This window comes from Limulus polyphemus, unplaced genomic scaffold (genome assembly GCF_000517525.1).
Source record: "Limulus polyphemus unplaced genomic scaffold, Limulus_polyphemus-2.1.2 Scaffold836, whole genome shotgun sequence".
Taxonomy (NCBI): domain Eukaryota; kingdom Metazoa; phylum Arthropoda; class Merostomata; order Xiphosura; family Limulidae; genus Limulus; species Limulus polyphemus.
Genome location: NW_013666446.1, coordinates 67,071 through 73,983, shown reverse-complemented (window position 1 = coordinate 73,983; position 6,913 = coordinate 67,071). Strand labels below are relative to the sequence as shown.

Genomic DNA, 6,913 nt, shown 5'->3' with positions numbered 1-6,913 from the left:
AATATAAACTCATTTTTAAAGTATCAAACTGAATTTTTGTTCAAGAAAAATCTTTCAAATGCGACTGTAGCTTTTTTTTCCCTAAAACTTTGTCTTCAAAATAAGGGTGCGTCTTATATTAAAAAAAATACGGTAAATACTTAGCAAAACATTATCCACAGACAGTTTTGAGACTACTTGTAGGATAACTAAACAAAAAAACATTATTATCATGGAAATGTTAACTTTCAAGTTTCATCCTAAATATTTTGCTTCAGAGGCATTAGAAAATTTTTGTGGGTAGAAAGGGGTAAGCATAAAGCTTGACAAGTTGAAACCAGACCAAATGACGTTTTTGAAATTTGGCTTCATTAAGAAATATAGTGAATTTTATTTCTTAGGATAATTCATTCAAAACTTCAACTGTTGTAGTTAAGAGTGCCTGCATGTGGATTAAGTAAGATATTTTAATAGTATTGGTGATGTCATATATTTTAGGAGTGGGTTCTGTTACAGTCATTATATGTTATAGTTATAGCTCCAGTTAAGTCATTATTTTTCTAACAGGGTTATTGGCTAATGGAATGAGTTGCAGTAATGTAGGCCTGCACTTTGCAAGTGTTTAAGAAGAGAAATGACTATTATGTTTGTTGTGCCTTTTGTGCACCTCAAGAAAGATGCTGCTGGAATTGCTGTACTATTAATATATAAAATTGAAAAGTGTAGACTACTAAAGATATATGGCATGTGTATTAATGTTGTATTTTATATGCTAGATTTTATTCCTAAAATTATTTTAATTTGAATGCATAGTGGTATATTGAATATATTTCATATATACACACCCACACACTATATAATAATTTCATTCTTTATATTTCTAAATTGTAGCTAGGCAACTATCATCATGGTAGCTAAACCTTTGTAACATGGTTTTTCTGAAGAACATATGACGTATATGCAAAAATTACAGGTTGGAGAGAAAATGTTATTTACAATACAGTTTTTCTTTTCTTAGGAAAGTGATTGAGTCGAAGGACTAGGACCAGAAATTTATACTTGTACTCTGTTGAAATTGGAGGACAAAGTTTACCAATCAACTTGTGATTGATCTTCAAGTTATCTTACCTAGCTTGGTAGGTAGTCATTATTAGTATTTTTGCATAGTTTCTTTATGCAGTTTGTATTTTTTTCAACTATTATGTTACCTTATTGTTGTTCTTTTTTATCAAAGTTCAATTACCACAAACTTCAGAATAATATATTTATTAACATTATCACTTTCATACTTCACCTTCTTCAGAATGTTTTAAGGCTCATTTCCTAAAATATCAGAGTTCAAACACTGAGATTAGAAAATGCAAAACAAAGGAAAACTTCTGATTTGAAATTCATAATAAACTAATTAAAAGAAATCTGAAAAAAGAAAACCTGCAGTCTAAGCCTACTGATTTGTTTTTGATGTTTAAACTGTCTGGGTAACCTTAAAAGTTATTGTTCTATATTTATATACAAATAGCATTTCAGATAAAATTTGGTCTCTCATCATCTAGCCAAACTGATGAGTTCTGGTGTGGAACTTGTCTTCCTGAGCAAAAACTTGTGGCAACCAGATGATGATCTAAAATGCTGTTTTAATGCATTTGTGATTTAAAATCCTTAGGGATAAATCCAAAAAAAAGTGAAAAAAATAATAATAAAATTGCATCCTAATGTTATTTTTATCACAACATCATTTATGTTGGTTTCTTATTTGTCGCTAATTTTTGGAGTTTAAACTGTAACTTTAAAAGAACAATGTGTTACAAACAATGCATGTGTAGATATCATCATGTATAGCTTGACACAAAACTCTACATTTGAATTAAATAACAATATTCAAATAATTCACTTGGATACACACAATATTTCTATCTGGGTTTTTAAAACTATTAAAGTATCACTAAAAATATACTCTTAAAAAATGAATTTATTTTTTTGGGTAGAAACTTCGTGTTAAAACATGTGATAATTATATTTCACAAACTATCTGTTTACCCTTAGTTTTAATTTTACAATTAGTACTGCTTTCCATTTCTTCCTAATGAGAAACAAATCCAAGTCTTTTTCAAGTCCGGTTGATGTTAGATCGCATATGACAATTGGAAGACTGTGTGAATATAGAATGCACAAGTTTTGATGAAGTAACACATAGGCTATGCGCTATATAATGTAGCGACTCAGCTTTTGAACCCTTCAACAACTGTGATATCACTACATGTTAATATTGATCGAGTTTCACTGTATTGTTTCTTAGTCGCATTGCTTTATTGTGTTTCGAGATTCTAGAATGTAATATTCCACCTCTTCTCCAATATAAATTTCACCACATTATAAACGAGTAACTTGTACACATACATCTGCTAATGCTGTAAGATATTCTTCTTAAAACACTTTGTGGAAGATGAAAATTTGATCTAAAATAAGTTTAGTGTTTTTTGTTTTTTACCCAAACTTTTAATCTTCTAGTGACATTTCTGAGACTTCTCTTTCTGATTGGTCAGTTACAGAGAGATTATACTATGTATATGCAATCAAGATGTGAGGTGGAAGTTTTGTCTTTATGCTGTTTCCAATTCCCATGCTGAACGTGTGAACTTTAGTTTAAAGTAAAGATAACACATTGTATTCTCAACTTGTTTTTGTTTTACTTACCACTCACACGATCGTATGTGCACACTTTTCTGATAAATTTTTATTGTGTTTATTTCATTTATCTCAGGAAATAAAATGTTTGTGTTTTATTTCTGTTCTGACTTCAACACCTTGCCATGTCTTTTTATTACACCTGTCACAAATCACTGCACATTAGATCCACAAACTTCTTGCTTTTGCAGAGATCAGGTAACTGTGCACAGATGTAACCTTGAATTACCACTTATTTGGTTTTGTGTAAAATAAAGTCTTATTCTTGTGCTCAGGTAAAGTACCATTAATGACACTCACTAGTTTGGTTAAATCTAAACTTCTGGTTCAACCTTTCTTCTCATGGATTTGTTATTTGGTTACTATTAATATTTGTGCTGATAGCATTAGTGAGACAGTGAGAATGCATATTTTAATTGATAACAGGCTGAAAGGATAAGAATCCAACCTTGTTTTGGGCATTGCCTTGAAGTGTACTTACTTGTTCTGTTAACTCCTGTTTCATTGGTTTTAACTGTGAACCTATGTCGATAGTCATTACTAGACCCACGATCAGACTTTTGTGGGCTCTGAGCAATGAATCTCTAGTAGCCCCCCCCCCTCCCCAAGACCCTACCTTTGCTAGCAACCAAAAATTGTATTGTGAAAATTTTTTACAGTTTTTAACCGAAATATAATATTATAGATGAAAAATTAATAATATCATATATGCATTTGTATAAGCATGTGTAAGAAATGTTTTCACTAGCCAGTCAGAGGACTTTACGTATTGATGTTCCCAAACTCTCCAGTTTCAGCAGCATAGTTTTAAATATCAAACAGGAATCTATTGCTAGTACATATAGTAGAGTATTTTTAGGAAAAAGCTGGTAACATACCTTGTTTGATCAATTTGGGTGTACTGAGTACAAAAACGATATTTAAGAGGTGGAAATGCATAAATTAAAAATGCCCCCGCCATATAGTTATTTTAGTACCGTTAATTGGTGTTGAAGTACTGTTTGCTATTTATATATAGGCAAGTATGGTGTAAATGAAAGAAAATCACTTACCTAATGCCTTTCTTTATGATGTATACAACTTACCTAGTGCCTTTCTTTATGTTGTATACAACTTACCTAATGCCTTTCTTTATTCTGTATACAACTTAACTAATGCCTTTCTTTATGCTGTATACAACTTACCTAATGCCTTTCTTTCTGCTGTATACAACTTACCTAGTGCCTTTCTTTATGCTTTTTACAACTTCCCTAATGCCTTTCTTTATGCTGTATACATTAATTTTTGTTCCAGTTGTACATTTTTAGTGTAAAGAGATTTCAATAATAACAATCTATATGATAAAAGTCACTCTATTCCAAATTTTCTGTGTCGGTAATGCTTGAATCTCTCTTCATAATGTTCCAATTGACTCAGCAGTTTCTCTCAAGTGGAAGTCTCAACTTCAAATTTCAGTCGAGTGGGAATTTTTTATACCTTTATTAACTTACCATGTTTAGAAAAAGATATTAAAATAATAGGAATATGATACTTTACATCAGGGATTTGTATTATTTGTTAACATTTGTCTTCAAAGACTGGGTGTCATGGTGGTTATAATACTCAATTACCATGTGGAAGTCTCAACTTCAAATCCCAGTCATGATGGGATATTGTTAATTTGTGGATTTGCAAAAAGGAAGATTATTTTTGCTCAGCAATCTTATTACTTCTAACAGTCAATTCAACACCTGGTGCCACCTTCACTTTTCTGACTGTTTAAATTTTTGATAATTTCTTTTTTGATTCTCACATTTGCCTTTAGTGCTATCTCCAATTTATTCCACTTATAATATAGTAACTGTTAGTATGAAGATTGTAAATTCCATATGGATGTAAGGATCCATCATTTCTTCCATTTATAGTAACTGTTAATGAGAAGAGTGAAAATTCCATATGGATGTAACAACCAACCATTTCTCCTATTTATAGTAACTGTTAGTGTGAAGAGTGGAAATTCCATATGGATGTAAGAACCCATCATTTCTCCTATTTATAGTAACTGTTAGTGTGAAGAGTGGAAATTCCATATGGATGTAAGAACCCATCATTTCTTCCATTTATAGTAACTGTTAGAGTGAAGAGTGGAAATTCCATATGGATGTAAGGACCCTCATCATTAATGTATGTAAAAGTGATACAAGGTCCTGTCAGATTTTATCTTTAATCTGCAGTGTTGTTATATGTAGGATCAATGTGATTTACTGTACTTAATATAACCAATACTTTTATGTTATTTAGCTGATGTGAATTGTCATCAGAGAACAGTGGAATACACCCATGGTTTCTTGTTCACTGAGGTGTATCATATACCATTCGTAACTGCCCCAAGTATGTTAAGATGTATCGTATACCATCCTTAATTGTCCCTAGTATGTTAAGATGTATATTATACCATTTTTAATTGTCCCTAGTATGTTAAGGGGTATAGTATACCATCCTTAATTGTCCCTAGTATGTTAAGGGGTATAGTATACCATCCTTAATTGTCTCCCGTATGTTAAGAAACAGCAGTTCGGTAGTGTCCTTTGAATGTTCGAAAGTAAATTAAATGAAAGGATTAATAGTATTCTGGAAATTTAAAACTTTTTTTTAGTTTGTCAGGATCAGGGTAACATACGCGAAACATGTCCTTTATATATAACTTCCCCAAAAGTGAATCCGTTTGTTTTTTACCACTAAGCGAATTGGTCTTACATTCAAAGTGGTAAATAAATACGACTACGAAAATAACAACCATCCTGTGTTACCTATTTCCACTACTTTTACACTCTAATAAAAGTACTAGAACAAAGTTTAACACGCACGTAAGACTAAATATAAATACAACTATTCTTAGAGCACAAAGTATGACAGATAGAATATCAGAAAGTATTTTAAATACAATAACTACATAGTGAGTAATAGTAAGAGCATGTGGTTAATAGAGAGATAGTACTGAATGCTAAAGTGAGGCCTACTTTGAATCAGCAGAACCCGGAAATGTCGCATCTATTCAAACCGTAATCCTGTTCCGTTCTTGTAATAAAATACTTTTCCTATAAAGAAGTCTGAATACAAAGAAATTACATAAATAACAGACAAATATATATTCCTTACAGTTTTCAAACAAAGGGGATTGCCAACAGTTGAAAATTAACAAATAAAAATACCTTTACATTCATTAACTGATTTATTTACCGTAGGAAGTCTGAATGCATTTGTTTCATAAGAGGTAAGCATTTTAACAGGTTGAGCGTGGCCCTGTCGTTAGCGTGCCTGGACAGTGGACTTGCGTGTCCATCATTCGCGTCCTGTTACTGCAAAGACAAAAAGGTGTTCCGCAATTTGAGGCCATCCAGCTATTCTATTCAATTAGAGTTGGCATTGAGAGCTCTTAACTATTTTCCTAAGGTATGGAATTACACAAACGTAATATTTACGTTAGGAAATTTAACGTACAAATTCCGCCACTTTTAAAAGGCTTAAGATTTTTATACACTTGTGTCAGTTTTCGAATACCAACAATTGTTTGTCATTCACCCAGTCGTCCTCCAGTGGGACAGCGGTTAGTCTTCGGATTTACAATGCTGAAATCAGGGGTTCGATTCCCCTCGATGGACACAGCAAATAACTCGATGTGGCTTTGCTATAAGAAAACACACACACAATAACAAGTCTTCACTGAATTCTAATATTAAAACTAACGAAACATTCTGCATTAATATAATCTGGTTTTTTCTATGTTTTGAAATAATACAAGACAGCATTTAAAGCATATTAGCTGTTCTAATTTGTGTTGTTCGATCTAGTAGAGGCCCGTTCGAGAACATTTTCCCGTATTCGTAAAAATTTAACTTCTACCCTCTGACCATCATAATACTGAAAAATATTTTGAAACAATATATTTAGTACCGCCTATGTTGCACGCGCAAAAAAAAAAAAAAAATCGGATGTATGCAGTGATCATAGTGGCTAAATCCACCTGTAGATGTCGCCGGAGTATCGAGTTGTCAGCAAAATATAACCCCGCTTCTTTATTGAACAACCATTGGTTTTAGCCTTCTACAGAATCTTTATTCGAAGACTTCATGACAAAGGTAAGTTATTATACTTTATTTTGTAGTCTGTATATATATATATATATATATATATATATTTGGAGGTACTAAGCACATTATTATTATTTAAACTAATATAATATTAATGTATGCTCATAACGTGAGTGCTG

The 6,913-nt window shown here is 31.9% G+C and overlaps 2 protein-coding genes across 5 annotated transcripts in view; both read left to right on the top strand.

Moving 5' to 3' along the window:
- Window positions 1-6,913, top strand: part of LOC106460786 (neuronal calcium sensor 2-like) — a 59,299-nt gene that overhangs the window by 12,087 nt on the left and 40,299 nt on the right. For all 4 annotated transcript variants that reach the window (XM_022387571.1, XM_022387570.1, XM_022387569.1 and 1 more), the window contains exon 2: window positions 998-1,115. The gene's annotated coding sequence lies outside the window, so the exon portion shown is untranslated. The remainder of the gene's footprint in view (window positions 1-997; window positions 1,116-6,913) is intronic.
- LOC106460787 (neurocalcin homolog) overlaps window positions 4,636-6,913 on the top strand; it is a 53,720-nt gene continuing 51,442 nt past the window's right edge. The window contains exons 1-2 of the mRNA XM_022387575.1: window positions 4,636-4,672; window positions 4,703-4,806. The gene's annotated coding sequence lies outside the window, so the exon portion shown is untranslated. The remainder of the gene's footprint in view (window positions 4,673-4,702; window positions 4,807-6,913) is intronic.